Below are 14,983 nucleotides of genomic sequence, written 5' to 3'. Positions count from 1 at the left end.
CCCCATACATCTCCTTCCCTGAGAGATAGCAGGAAAGGCAGCATTTTTTTTTCCATCAACACCCACTTCCAGCCCTGGTCTGGCTCAGCGAGGAATGTATAAAATTAGTTGGCTCCTCTGAGTGACTGCGCCCCGGCCCAATCAGCGGGAGCCGGGGCGCTGCCGACCCCGCCCCCCTGCGAACGCTCTTTGGCTAAATCCCTGCCGGGAGGGAGGAGAGAGGCGGCGGAGGGAGGGGGAGGTACCTGGGCCCGGGAGTGATGTCAGCTCCCAGCTCGGTGTCTGCCCGGATTCCTGACATGGTGTAGGGCCCGGAGGGTGGGGACGGCGGGAGCGGGACGGGACCGGACTCGGGGTTGCTGGCCCGTGGCGGGGCCAGAGTGCTGGGGCTTTGAACTCCGGGAGAAGGTGATCCAGAACTTTTGGAACTAGTGCCGGCGGCGCCCACCCCCAGGTAAGGGCGCTGGACGCCTCTCGGAGACCCGAGAGCAGCGGCACCGTTGTGTGGCTGCAGCTGGGTGTAGCAGCTGCGCCTCCTGCTCCCCGGGTCGATTTCCTTTCCTGAACTCCTGTTTCCCAATGGGATCGGGCACTTTTGGGGGGGTGGGGGGGTGGTGTAAGGTTTACTCCTCGGGCTCCCGATGAGCTTATGTGTGAAAAATACCTCCAGGACTGGACGTGTAAGGACTTGTCTGTATCCTTAGACCACCCCCTTCCCCATATACCCTGGTCTCCCAATAATACTTGGGAGTATGAGGATTGGGATGATTGGGGGGGGGGGGGGGGCAGTATTTTAAAATGTCACAAAAAGTTTATGAAATATTGACTAAAAAATGGGGCTTTTTGCGAGAGAACAAAAGTGTTGTATCTTTTTAGATCCCGTGTGGCCTATTACATAGTGGGATTTAACTGAAAGAATGTAATGGTTATTCTTATGTATTGTTATATAGCAGCTTATGCAGTCTTTTTATATAGTCCAGTCAGGATGTGAGAAATTCACTTGGGGTGAATTCATTATGAGCTTGTGGGAAAACGAGTCTCTTGGGACCACACTTGTAAAAACTCCAGCTCTTTGCACTCTTACATTTTAACCGAGAATCCGTATCATTGCCCACTCTGACCCGGCGGGGTTAGGAGGGCTGCTGAAGGTCTTCAGATCTGTGTTCCGTGGCTGAGAAAAGGATGAGGGCTGGCAGTTGTGTTTTCAGGGATCATTTTTAGAAAAGGGACTTTTAACAGGGAAATGTGGCAGAAGGCGTGGCATGCAGACTCTTAATTATAGGAACATGTATTTTTCAACATGTGGGACCGAAACAAATCCTTCCTTTCACTAAGAAGTGCAGAGAGCAATAGAACGAGGGTTTGATTTAGTGTCCAAGTTTGGTAATTAGGGAAAGCAATTGCCTACCGGGAGGGGAGGAAAAGATAGTTTGAGAACTGGAAGTATAGAATTCTAATATTTTATTTCCTGTTTCAAACCTCCCTCACCCCCCCACCCCCCCACCCCACCCCACCCCGCTTGGAGATTTGTGTGCCCAGGTCACTCACTAACTGGGTGTGATTGATTTTCTGGGGGAAAAACTTAACTCCACAAACGGATTCAGAACTCTCACTTAACAGTGCTTAAGGCTCTTTCTTCTGGAGCAGGAAAAAAATGTATGGGCTGAGAGAAGCCTGAGTCAAATTTCCCTTTTCGCTCACCACTGTTCCTCACAGACAGGACCCTTCTGTTGCCTGGTCTGGGAGGAAATGGGTGTGGACTTCATTGTGAGTCGAAAGCTGCATCCCGGTGCCTGAACCAAAGGGCATGTCCAGGAGGTGAGGAAGGAAAGAAGCCACCACATTATGTCTCATAAAACCAAGTCAGGAAGTGTGGAGTTACAGGACTTCATAGACGGGGCTCTCTATCTTTCTAGCCAGATGACAATTAAAGTTCAGAGCTAGAAAGAAGAATTTGTTGGCTGTTTTTAAAAACACCTGGCTCTGTATTGTTCTCCGTTTCTGAAAAAATTAATTAGCACAGGGTGGATTAAAGAGCAGGATTTTTGCAAAGGGAAGGTGTGCTTTACTGGAAAGGCCAGACTATTTTCACTTTGGTTTGTGTTTTAGACGCAGAAATTTCCTGATGGCTCTGAAATCCTGGGGGACAAGTCCTTTCTATTTATGTTCTGTAGGAAGCACGTAAAACACAGTATTTTTCAGTGGGAAAGAGAAGGAGGTGATGTGGAATTCCTGTGGGCTGATGTGAGCTCACTGGAGCCCTGGCTGATGGAGTGTTCAAACTGGAGTGTGTAATACCCAGGGATGGAGCTGCAAAAACCAGTCAAGTAAAAAAATACCTTTGGGATGTTATCCTGATGTGCCAAATTCAGATTTAGGCTCCCCCTTAACACCCCCACCCCCCCCGCCCCAAGAAACTAGTCCTGGCTTAGGGGCTTGAATATACCAAAGCTTTAAATTTTATTAACAGTTTTTGAGTAATAGCAGTAATTTTACATACTTAGTTTTAACCAATATTTCTCTTTCGTGGTCCTAGTTTATGAGGCAGATGTGGTATAGTAAAACACGGTACTTTCAAAAGACAAAACTTGAAATATGTTTGTTATTGAGAAAGGTAGGCTCAGGTGTGTGTTTTTTAATAATCTGAGTGGCCAGATTATTATGACCGGCCAGATTATTATGACCACCCCATCAGTAAAATGAAGTGAATTAGTATGCAAATAACAATAATAATAATAAAACCTTGAGAGTATTTGCTTAGGAAGTTTTCAATATTCAGTATTTTTGGAAGTGTCAATGAAGTACTGATGGGGTGGTCAATAATCTGGCCGGTCATAATAATCTGGCCACTCAGTGTATTTTTATTGATTTCAGAGCGGGAGAGGGAGAGAGAGATAGAAACATTAATGATGAGAGAGAATCATTGATTGGCTACCTACTGGGGCTTGAGCCTAAACCCGGGCACATACCCTTGACTAGAATCAAACCCAGGACTCTTCAGTCCGTAGGCCGACGACGTTCTAACCACTGAGCAACCGGCTAGGGCTAGGCTCAGGTTTTTATTTCATTATCTTTGACCAGCAACTGTCAATAGTTCTGGTAGCTATTTTTTAAAAAATTGGGTAATCTGGCCTTTGTGGACAAATGTTGACTTGAAATCTAGGGCACACTGTAGTTCCAGATCAATAGTGCCTAATTTCAAGGCCACCATAGACATTTTTTTGGAAACAAATTCAGTGAAGGAGAGTTCATTTACTGTTTCTGTAGTCTGCTTGTCACTCTCTGTACCAGCATGAGATGTATCAGAGCAAGGTCATGCCTTCCCCCCTCAACTCCCGCCTCAGTTACTCACTAGCTGATTTCTTTCTAAAACCTGCTTTTATATTCCTGAAATAGTTCATTTTGTAATTAATTTAGATTACGTTGGTAATTTGTTACATTAAAAATACCTTTTTTAGCTTTCCACCTCCCATTTTCATTTATTTTGTTAAATTTATCTTTATTGTTGAAAGTACTATATATGTCCCCTTTATTTCCTCATTGTCTCCCTCCACCCCTCACCCGTCCCCCCATTTTTAAAAGTACTTATATCCCAAATAACACATCTTCCAAACTGTTCACTAAAAGACCTTATTCATCATTCTGTCCTTTCAAAGATATTACATGTTTCTGACCTGATTTGAATCACCTTTTCCAAACACCGCATGAATGAGTGAATTAATGAATGAATGTGCATTCACCGTTGGGTCTGTGTCTTGATTCTTTATTAAAGAAATGTTGCTTCATGGTGAAAACATAGGCAAGAGATACTGCACAATGATGGCTTTTGCTTCCCAGAGACTTCCCTAGAAAGCCATGTTAGCTCTGAAATTGAGAGGAGAAAAAATATCACAGCTGAGCAGCCAATCATGAAATCTTTCAGGGAGCCATGATTATGATTATTAATGTCACCATGGTCGAACAGATGCATTTAAGTACCAGATTCAAAGCTGTTAAGTTTAGTGATGCTGAGTGTTGTTTGGGGATGAAGGGAACAAAGTGTCTGCCCTTCAGCCAGCATTTTCTTTCTACTAAAGATTGATCATTTCGTAATTAAATCAGTCATCAAATTATCCAAAAGTTGACACTATCCAAAAACGGCTCTGGGCTGGTGCAGTTCCGTGCATCTATAGTATATTATGTCATTAGTTTCTGAAATTCATTGCTGTGCATGTCAGAACCTTTTCCCTAGTCGAAAAGCCTGCAGCTTTTGTCACATAATCACCACCACAAAGATTGATGCTGTATTATATGCAGCTAATGCTTAAAAAACTAAACTGAACTAAACATACAAAATACAAACTCTTAGTGTTTCTTTTACACTCTTCATTTTCAGTATAGTCATTATTGACGCCTGTTTGGCGTTAGTTGATAATGTTTCAAAAAGCCAAGTGGTGAGTTTCTTCTACTTCAATATTTTTTTTCCAAGTTGAAGGATCTAGAACAACAAACTGGATTTTAGATTGAAAAATCGGGCCCTTCCGGGAGTTTTAAGTTTGCACATGGGCTGGGCAGTTTTGAGGGGAGAGGAAGGTCTCAATGAAATGTGAGTCAGTCTGTATCCATTGAAGAGCTATTTCTGAAATGTGGGTTTGGAGTCAGTGGTCCATGTGGGTGTGTTGTCACAGTTTATGACTAAACTTTGGTTATATGTTTCCCTGGAGCTTGGTGTGACTCACATAAAAAAAAAAAATTGATTTGAGAGAGAGAGGAAGGGAAAGAGAGAAACATCAATCTGCCGTCTCCAGCACAAGCCCCTACTGGGAATCAAACCCGCAATCTGGGCATATGCCCCAGACCGGGAGTCGAACCTGCCACCTTCTGGTGCGTGGAACCATGCTCCAACCAACTGAGCCACACCGGCCAGGGCAGCGTGACTCACATTTTGACTGGTTCACACGCACATCCTTGTTTTGGTTGGCAAATGGAATGAGTTCAGAATAGAAAGATCATTTAGTGGTTTCTGTTCCAGTGGTGCACCTAAAAATGCTCACGACTCAAAGGAAGTGTACAAACTCTAATTGCACTGAGTTGCAGCCATCCTGGCAAAGGCTCATGTCTGAAATACGGATTGTGGAGGGAGATCAAGTACTATAATGTTTGGGCCTGGCCTTAGCTTTTATGGACTTCCTATGAACTCCAGAGTAAGGCTAAGTATTTTCACTTCTAGTTTAGGGCCATCAGACATTTGCCATAAAAACAGACGCACGTTCAAGGGAGCAGGTATACTGATTTCTAGTGTGTGTGCCTTGCTAACAAGGGAAAATCTAATTTTACCTGGTGAAGGGGAGGCTAAAGATGCTGTTTTCAGTGGCAAGTCCATTCATAAATAAGTGGCTAAATTCTTTAGGCAAGCAAGAAGTAGATAGGCCCATTGGGAAGGATATGAACTCTTCCCTTGCTATGAATGTAATATTATACCATATCACTAAATATGCCTGTGCTATCTCATATGTCTCCTATCTAGCTCACAGAGGTCCCTTTGCTGGCTTTTTGTCATCCTTCTCTTCATCTGTAATATTTTACACAATGCCATCTTGCCACCACAGAGTTGTATGAGGTTTTATGAGGAAAGTTTACTGAACTTACTTTAGTTGGGAGAAAGTGAAAACAAGGCTAAAACTCTGTGGCCTACTTTCTTAATATAACTTGACGGTGTGACTGCAGTTGCATAAATAACGTCCCTGCCATCATTATCTTTTTCTAAAGATGCTGCTTCTCAAAACAACACATAGTAGAGAATTTTGTTTTGCTTGAAGTGGAATTTGAAGAGTGGAATGAGCGTGTGGGTCCTCGTCTAAAGGAACCATGGGAAGCGAGTAGTGGGAGGAAGGAAAACAGGGACAACTCGGAGGAAACACGCGGGTCGAGCCTCTGAGTCTGCCAGGATGATTTGTGTGAGGTCACCTGGGACTCCGTGTTTTTCCTCAGGATCAGCTGCTTGGATGCTTCTGTAACACTTCCACATTCTTCCGGCCTCCACTCCCATCCGTGGGTGCCCAAGAGGGCTTTCAAACACAGACTTAAGGTTCTTTTATGGCTTTTCTCTTTGCAGGGTACCTTGATTCTCTAGGACAGCGGTTCTCAACCTGTGGGTCGCGACCCCTTTCGCGGTCGAACGACCCTTTCACAGGGGTCGCCTAAGACCATCCTGCATATCAGATATTTACATTACGATTCATAACGGTAGCAACATGACAGTTATGAAGTAGCAACGAAAATAATTTTATGGCTGGGTCACAACATGAGGAACTGTATTTAAAGGGCCAGAAGGTTGAGAACCGCTGTCCTATTATGACTTGTGCTCTACATCACTGTGGGACACACACAGCTAGATGCCCAACCAATGTCCATGTCACCCACTTCTTCCCTATAGCTGAACCCATTTTGTTTAATTTGGCACCATGGCTAGTTAGAAAAAGAAACAAACTTGACTTCCCAGCATCCCTTGCAGTTGGAGGTTGTAGGATATAGCCCTGGCCAATGAGATGTAAGTAACTGGGTGGGACTCCCCCACAAAGCTCTTATAATGGGGTGGACAGTATGTGCTCACAGGTTAGGCCTTTTGCTCTCTGTCCTTCTTTCTCCCTGGAACATGGATGCTGTTTTCCAAGTGGAGAACCTTCTTGTGACCAAAGGCAAGGACCTGGAGGGGTGAGCAGGGTGGGAAGCTGATGGTATTCTGGAACTGCTGCACCAGATCTCTCCTGCCATCTCTTGACTTTTTGTGAGGAAAAGAAAATTTGGTTAATCCACCAAAGTTAGATCTGTTACTTGCAGCCAGATGTGATTTTAACCGAGTTTAAATGTTAGTCATAGTTCATCTTTTCTCTAAAAATTAGAAGGCAGTATTCTCTGTGTGACAAAAAAAGGGGGTCGGCCCTGGCTGGTTTGGCTCAGTGGATAGAGCGTCAGCCTGTGGACAGAAGGGTGCCAGGTTCGATTCCAGTCAAGGGCCCATGCCTGGGCTGCGGGATCGATTCCCAGTAGGGGGCATGCAGGAGGCAGCTGATCAGTGATTCTCTCTCATCATTGATGTTTCTATCTCTTCCTCTCCCTTCCTCTCTGAAATCAATAAAAATATATTTAAAAAAGGGGGGGGGGTTGGATTTTGCTTTACAGACTCTCTACACTTGAATCCTGCTTTGCTATTCATTACAGTCTAATATTGGCAAGTAATTCAACTTCTTTGGGTCTCAGTTTTCCCATCTGTGAAATGGTGGTACTGATATTTATCTCATAGAATTTTTGTCAGTATTAAAAGTAAATAGAAATTTTTAATAAAAACAATAATGGCACATTTGTCACATAGATTTTCAACACATGGTGGCAATTATTACTGAAGGAGAGTGTAGTGGGGAGCCTGAAGAAGGGGAAGCAAGTAATTCAACTTCTAGTAGGTTCTCAGTAAACAGATTGAATGGCTGAATGGTAGATTAGCTTTAGAGCTGCAATGACTCGATTCGCCCCCATCTACTCGCCATTTATTTTAACGCCCTTCTCTTACCCTCAGTCTTTCCTGCCTGGACCAGAATACTTGGAGCTCTTCTGTTCTCCAACTTTGGTTGAAAAAACAAAGGATATCCTTATGAAAAATGTATTAGCTGTAGCATAGGCATGAAGGGAGAGGGCTGTTGATTAGAGTGCCTGGTCCTTACTAGCTGTGTGATTCTGGCTTCTGTGAAATGGGAATAATTGGGTGGTTATTAATAAATATGCTAACATACCAGTAAACGAAGCTCTTAACAGCTGTTTTCCTGGCACAGAATGAGCACTGGATTGATGGCAGATGTTATTTCATTAAACACTTGTTAAGCAATTCTTGGCCTTGGTATGAGGTCCTCTTGGGTATGTAAGGACAAATAAAAGATGCTCTTTACCCTTAAGAATATTCATATGCAGGAGATGGGCGTAGGAAGGGGATGGCCCTCTTTATACATAACTGTAACATAAAACAGGTTTAAAATACTATGTAGCTGTTAAAAAGTTGAGAAAATACACTGATTTATACAGATGTCTGTGATATATATTTTAAGAAAAAGAGGCCCTGGGCGGGCATGTGCGGGAGGCAACCAATTGATGTGTTTCTCTCACATCAGTGTTTCTCTGTCTCTATCCCTCCTCGTCCCTTCCACTCTCTCTAAAGATCAATGGAAAAATATCCTCGGGTGAGGACTAACAACAACAACAACAACAAAAATACAGATGAGGAATCTGAGGCACAGACAGGCTCATTGAGTTTCCCACTGTGTGTGCTGGACTCAGGATTTAAGTGCAGGTACAGCCTTTAGGGTCAGTATCCTCAGCCTCTTTATATTTCTGCCTCTGGCTTAGTTTTATACTTGATGTGTTAAAAGCTATTAAGAACTGCTAGTTGATCTTACCCACATGAAGACATGAAGCAGGAATTTAGAAATTTAGGTTTGGAGTTTAGGCAAAACCCTGGATTGATGGATCATCTCCATAGGGCTGTTACATAAAGACTGAGAGTAGATGAACTTGCCGAAGAAGAGGGTGTAGACTAAAAGAGAAGGAAGTATAGCAGGTCCTCAGATAACATTGTTTTGTTATAACTTTGATGAGGAAAAACAAATGGTTTCTGGTGGGAACCACTGTCTGTGTAGAGCTTGCCTGTTCTCCCCATGTCTGTGTGGGTTTTCTCCAGTCCTCCGGTTTCCTCCCCCATCCCAAAGATGCCCCATTCTCAGCGACTGTGGGTGTGGGGGTGAGTGCACCCTGCGATGGAAGGGCGTGCTGTCCAGGGTGGGTGCCCGCCTGGTGCCCTGAGGGGCCGGGATAGGCTCCAACCAACAGTAGCCCTGATTTGGAATAAGTGGAATCATCATCTTAATTTTTATTAATCTTTTAAAAATGTATGTATAGCTCATTTATTTCAACATGTAGTATTAGAATTGTTTTGAGTCTTATTTAGTTTTTGTGACCAGAAATAAGCTATAGGAACTTAACTCTATTTATATCGATTCGTCTACGATAAAACTATTTCCTTATATTTCATGCTGCCTAAAGTTGCAGTTTCCAAGTACCCATTGAGGATGGTAAGTGAGGACTAGCCTTTAGGGGACTCTTGACATTTAGACATGGTCAGGCCAAGAGAAGTTAGATAGAGCAGGCACGCCAGAGGAGCAGAGGATGGTGGTGGCAAAGGGAAGCACACCCAGCCGAAGTGGGTGGTCCGCGCCATCCCCTGCTGACCCATTTCGAGGTCGGCTCTGAGAAACTGCCCCTGTCCAGCTGCCAGACCATTTGTGAACTTGGAGAGCGGTTTCACTAGCACAATAGAGATGAAATCCAGAGTGCCAAAATTTTTTTTTTAAATATATTTTTATTGATTTCAGAGAGGAAGGGAGAGGGAGAAAGAGATAGAAACATCAACAATGAGAGAGAATCATTGATTGGCTGCCTCCTGCACTCCCCACACTGGGAATCAAACCTGCAACCTGGCCAAGTGTCCTTGACCAGAATCGAACCTGGGACCCTTCAGTCCGCAGGCTGATGCTTTATCCACTGAGCCAAACCGGCTAGGGGCAAAGTGCAAAAATTTGAGAAATACATGGGAGGCGATGAGTTGCATTTGGCCCCGTTAGCCCAGCCTTTCAAGGAATTGAACAAGGAGAGGCAGGCTGTGATAGCCTGGGTTTGAGGAAGGTACAGGTAGACAGGGTGATATCAAAGGAGCAAAAAAGAGGTGAGAATGGGCATAAAGGGATAGATTCAAAATCAAGTGTAGAATGGCAGATTCGCCTTGAAATCCACAAGAACCGGCTTTAGATGGGATAGAAGAAAGGATCGGGGAAAATAGGGAAAAAATGTGATTGGAAGAGATAAGTTGAGAAAGTTCACCCCAGGCAATCTTCCCTTTTTTTCAGTCTAATGGGAGGCAGTGAAGTGAAGTGTATAGACAAGTAGCGCAGGCTCCTGAGAGGCTGGCCCTCCGGGTTATTGGTAGGGAGGAAGAATTCGAAAGAATGCCAGTGTCTCATCAAAACAACACAAACTGACACATTTGCCAGGATGTGTCTCCCGGCAGGAAATTCATGTGTTCAAGTGGAAAGCAGTGGTACAGAAAAGAAGAGGAGAATGAAATGAGACAAAGGAAAACCTGACTGTGTCATGGAGGAATTTTTAGCCAACCAGACTTAATGGTTTGCAGAACCACCGCCCAGGGAGAACCTGAGCGCTCTGAGTGCTGAGAAAGCCTGGTTCTGGAACCACAGCCTGGGTTTGGTTAAAACCGAACCACCAAAGCTCCGGGGACATTTTACGGAAGGGAGTTGTCAGTGGAGAGGCCTTAGCATTAGATGCTGCTCCTTTGGTCTTCAGTTTAACTAATTATTTCAAGAGAGATCATTGGGTTGCAGTGTTTCAGCAGATTTGCTGTTGTAATGACATTAGTGGCGGGGGGGGGGGGGGGGAGGGGGGGGGAAAGGACTGAAGCGATTCAGTAATTAACAGCATGGTACTAAAAATCAGCTCCTCTCCATCAATCCATTGGCACGTCCCTTGGGGTTGCTTAGAAAGACTTCAGTGAAAACTCATCTAAGTGTGTGCAGCATATTTAGATAGGCATCATATTCTTGAGTTAAATGGTTCTCCGTGGGGCCATCATCGGAATTGTGGAGCCCCGTATGAAATGAAAATGTATGGCGTCTTTAAAAAGCTTTGGCTGGGTGCTCAGTTGGTTGGAGTGTTGTCCCGATGTACCCAAGGTTGTGGGTTTTATCCCCGGTCAGGGCACATATAAGAGGCAACCAGTGAATGCATAAATGGGTGGATGTTTCTCTCTCTCTCTCTCTCTCTCTCTCTCTCTCTCTCTCTCTCTCTCTCTCTCTTTCTTTCTCTCAAATCCATAAATACATTTTTAAAAAGTGCTGTTAAAGGTACTAACATAAAAAGCTTTTCCTTTTTGTCTATAGTCTCCCTCTTGACTCATCCTGGTATTTACTTGCTACTTAATGATATTGTAAGTGAAGAAAAAGTAAAATTATTAGCATGAATTTTACTGTTCATCTTTATATTGTGCAATGCCAGTTATAAATTCAAAATAAGAGCATTTAATGTGTATGCAGAATTACTGAGATCACACACTTTCTTTTTTGTTGCATATGTATATTGTTCTTACCAAAACAGTGGAAACACTGCACAAAACTCACTCACTACTTTTATTTTACTTCTTGATTTGTGCATTTAACAACCTTTGGTTTACAGAAAGAAGAGTAAGAAAGGACTGAAAGGGAAAAGGACTATGGACTTTTCTATCTTTCAGTTTCCTTCTATGCCATCATTGTCAGCATAAGTGGGTGGCTAATACAGGGAGGTGATGGGAATAAGAGAGGATGTGATAGGAATCCTTGGTTGTGTTTCTTAGAAAGACATTGCTTTGAATGGAAACTATGGCTTCTTGGAGCTGTTAGCACCCACCCATCTGCTCACTCAGTGTTTGTGACACACTTTGAACTAGTCTTGCTGAACTTCCATGCATTCTGAATCCACAGAAATCCTGTGCTCATGGGGCATTGCCAACACTATGTATGAATGGGGTGGCATGGAATCGTGTGGCCGCACACATTGAATGGGTTCTTCTCTGCTCACACGCACGCTCCCTTGGTCCGTCAGACCTCATTCACAAGCACAAGTTCAAAGTTACAGTTATTAAGAATCTCAAGACGTTGACAGCAGAGCATTAAACCAACCGTGGAGCCTTTCTGAACATAGGGTTCTGTGTGACCTCAAAGGTCACAAATCCATGAAGGCAGCCCTGTTCTCAGAAGTCAAAGAGGTCACTTTAAGCCTGAGTTTCCCTCCTGTCTTAAAGACTCACCTTCATTATCAAGTTTTTGATGGGCAGGTTTCTGTCTGGGATCCTTGGCCATCAGCACTGTCATTTTTGCCTTTCAGATATATTATTAATAACTCTCCATTGCCTCTACCATTCTCCGGTTCACATCCCTGCCATCTCTGACATACACCCTGTAGCTGTCTTCACCCTGGACCCCTGCAGACTTGTTTCTACACCTCATAGCCTGACAAATCTTTCCTCTGGTATGAGTTTTGATCTTCTATAGGCCATAGCTTACAGCAGACTTCTCATCTTGATGGTCCTGGTATAGAGACTGCATGGACACCGGTTTGGTTTGACCTACACAATACCAGTATGTATTTTAAGAAATTAAAGCCAATACTTAAAGTTTTGGAGATTTCACCTATTGAAATTCAGATTTTGCAAAGAGAAGACTTGGCTACTCTGGGCTCTTGTTTTGCTGGGCTGGTGCCCTAGAGAACCCATGGATGTGGGGAGGAAGATAATTTGGGTTTGCTTTTAGGGCAGACTGTGTTCTGGCAAAATCATCACTTTCACTTATGTAAATGTAAAGCAAGTTTCTGAGGGAGTGCCATGAAGCAATTGGGAATGCTGATCTGTTATCTGAGAAATGAAGTTCTCCACCTTCATCATATAAGTTGATAGATGCTTTGTAGCAGCCCTGGGTTGCTTTCTTAGGAGAAATATTTCTAGCCAGTGTCACCATTGGTCACCTTGAGGTCACTTTTTGACCTCTTCTGATCTTGACCGCTTTCTCCAAGCTTGTCTTCCCCTGTCCCTCATGCTCAGACCAGGCGCTGCACCCCTAGAGCGCTTTTGGCCCTCCCAACCTTTCTGCCTTTCCTGTTGCTCTTCTCTTTGCTCAAACCCTCTTCTCTCCAGGCCCACTGAAAGCAGCCCAGGAAACCTTTGCTAAGAGCCTCTGTCAGCGCCCAGCCCGTGAACTCTGCTGGACGTAGGTGATGAAACTTTTAGGTTTTAAAATGCTCAAGGACCAAGAGGGTGCTGAGCCCAGGCTGTGTTCTAAGGTTCCTTCCAGCCCAGTGATTCTGAGCTGCTGTGGTTCTTCCAATGCCTGTGCCTATTTATTGCCACACCTGTAGTATTTAGTTGGTTTTTGAAGTTGTACTTTGTGAAAGGAACTTTGCTTGCACTGTCTCGGTTAATTATGAGGGCAGCGCTAGCATTATGTCCATTTTACAGATGAGGAAGTGGAGTTTTCTTCAAAACTGACACTCCAAATGGATTATCTGTGGTTGTGTCTTATTTCTCCAAATAGATCTTATACTTGTTTCTGAGGGAGTGTTGGGAGTCATATTGAAAGCCATGACTGTGCCTCTGTTGGTAGGCCCTGTTACCCAGCGGGGACTCAATAATGTTTATGTGATGAGAATAATGGTTCACTCGACCAATATGTATTGAGGCCTAGACGAGGCTCCGTGGGGATGCAAGTTGAAAAGATGGGTGTGTATCAGTTATACGATAACATATGCTTCCACCTGTGCACAATTACAATATAGAGTTCTGGATCTTGCCGGTTTGGAGTTAGATGGGCCTATAGCTATGCCTCAGTTTTTTCTATTGTAAAGTGGGGCCAATAATAGTATGTATTTGATATCATGTTTTTGATCAGAGTGACTTTACCCTGGAGGAGTCATTTGGCAGTGTCAGGAAATTTTGTGCGTGTCATAAGTAGGGTGGAGGGAGTACTGACATTTAGTGAGTAGGGTCCAGGGATGCTGCTAAATACCTTATAACGCGTGGACAGCCCCTATAACAAAGCATCACCCAGCCCCAAATGTCAGTGGTGCCAAAGTTGAGAAGCCCTGCCTGGTAGGGTTGTGAAGATGAAGCAAGATAATGAATGCAGCGAGTTTGGCCTAGTTAACTGTTACTCTGAGAAAACCATCTCAAAGATTGCAAAATCAGCTTTCAAGAAGGGGACGCCAAAAGGCTTAATTTCAGCAGCGTTTGTGATACTTGCCAGGGAAGAGCCCTATGTTCAGGATTTCGTGCTCTCCTGTTTAGAAGTGGTGACAAGACTCACTGAAGATTGTTAGAGTGTTACACTATGTACTAACATGAGCTGGCGTGGGTTTATCAGAGCTGTAAAAACAATCATTAATTTTTAGGGTGTTTCTGGTAAACTTCCTGCTTGCTTAACTAGTTTGTTCGGTGGAGATAATTTTGGTGCGTGCATTTAAATCCTCTTCTGATGGAGGATGTTTTAGTTAGTGAATTTCCAAGTTGTGTTTTGGTAAGTGGGGCGTGAAAAGTGTTTGTTTTCACATCAAGAAACCTAATGTTTTTCTAGCCCTGGGTTTAAGACAAAGGCACCTTTCCCCTTGTTTACTGCCACGCCTGCCTCTTGCACAGTGTTTTGGTGTTTGTGGGAGTGGTGTGGAGAGCTGTTGGATTTCCATCTATTGTTTATTGTAGATTTGCAGTTGAGATTGTTACGTAAATTTTTTTGTAATTATAAAAGTAATATATGCACCACTTGGAAGATTTGAGCAGTAGAGAAAAAAAAAAAAGATACAGTTAAAAAAAAAAAAGTCATCAGTAACCCTACCACACAAAGGTACAACTACTGTGGGTGTGCTTCCTTTCATTTCTTTCATTCAGATATTTTTTCCATATTTTAAAAAATATTTTAATTGATTTTTTAGAGAGAAAGGAAGGGAGAGAGCGGACATGGATCAGCTGTCTCCTGCACACCCCCTACTGGGGTGGAGCCTGAAACCCAGGCATGTGCTCTGACCAGGAATCTAACCGGCAACTCCTCGGTACATGAGACCAACTGAGCCATACCCACCTGGGCTTTCCCCCCCATTTGGAATACTCTGAGCATATGATTTTTGTGTTCTACTTTTTTAGTTAACATATTTTATTTGCCTTTCCCCACACTATTAAAATGTCTGTAAATATTGTTTCTAAGAACTGTAAAATATTCCATTTATATTTGCTTCATGATTTATTCAATCCCATTGTTACCAGACAGGGACCTGGTCCTGAGCAGGTCTGCCCCGGGCTGGCCTGTTGTGTGTGGGTTCTTAGACTTTGTGCAGGAAAGATTTCACAATATGAGTCCAAGTGATTTTGAGA

The 14,983-nt window shown here is 43.6% G+C and overlaps 1 protein-coding gene across 12 annotated transcripts in view; it reads left to right on the top strand.

The window, feature by feature from the left end:
* The first annotated feature begins 237 nt into the window (after positions 1-237).
* PPFIBP1 (PPFIA binding protein 1) overlaps positions 238-14,983 on the top strand; it is a 167,851-nt gene continuing 153,105 nt past the window's right edge. For 6 of the 12 annotated variants that reach the window (XM_036296587.1, XM_036296586.1, XM_036296578.1 and 3 more), the window contains exon 1: positions 239-454. The gene's annotated coding sequence lies outside the window, so the exon portion shown is untranslated. Of the gene's footprint in view, positions 455-14,983 lie in introns of all 12 variants that reach the window. The other 6 variants (XM_036296583.1, XM_036296584.1, XM_036296588.1 and 3 more) reach the window with 3 other exon arrangements.

This window comes from Myotis myotis, unplaced genomic scaffold, assembly GCF_014108235.1.
Source record: "Myotis myotis isolate mMyoMyo1 unplaced genomic scaffold, mMyoMyo1.p scaffold_m19_p_3, whole genome shotgun sequence".
Classification (NCBI taxonomy): Eukaryota; Metazoa; Chordata; class Mammalia; order Chiroptera; family Vespertilionidae; genus Myotis; species Myotis myotis.
The sequence above is the reverse complement of the archived record's forward strand: the minus strand, read 5'-3'. Positions and strand labels throughout refer to the sequence as shown.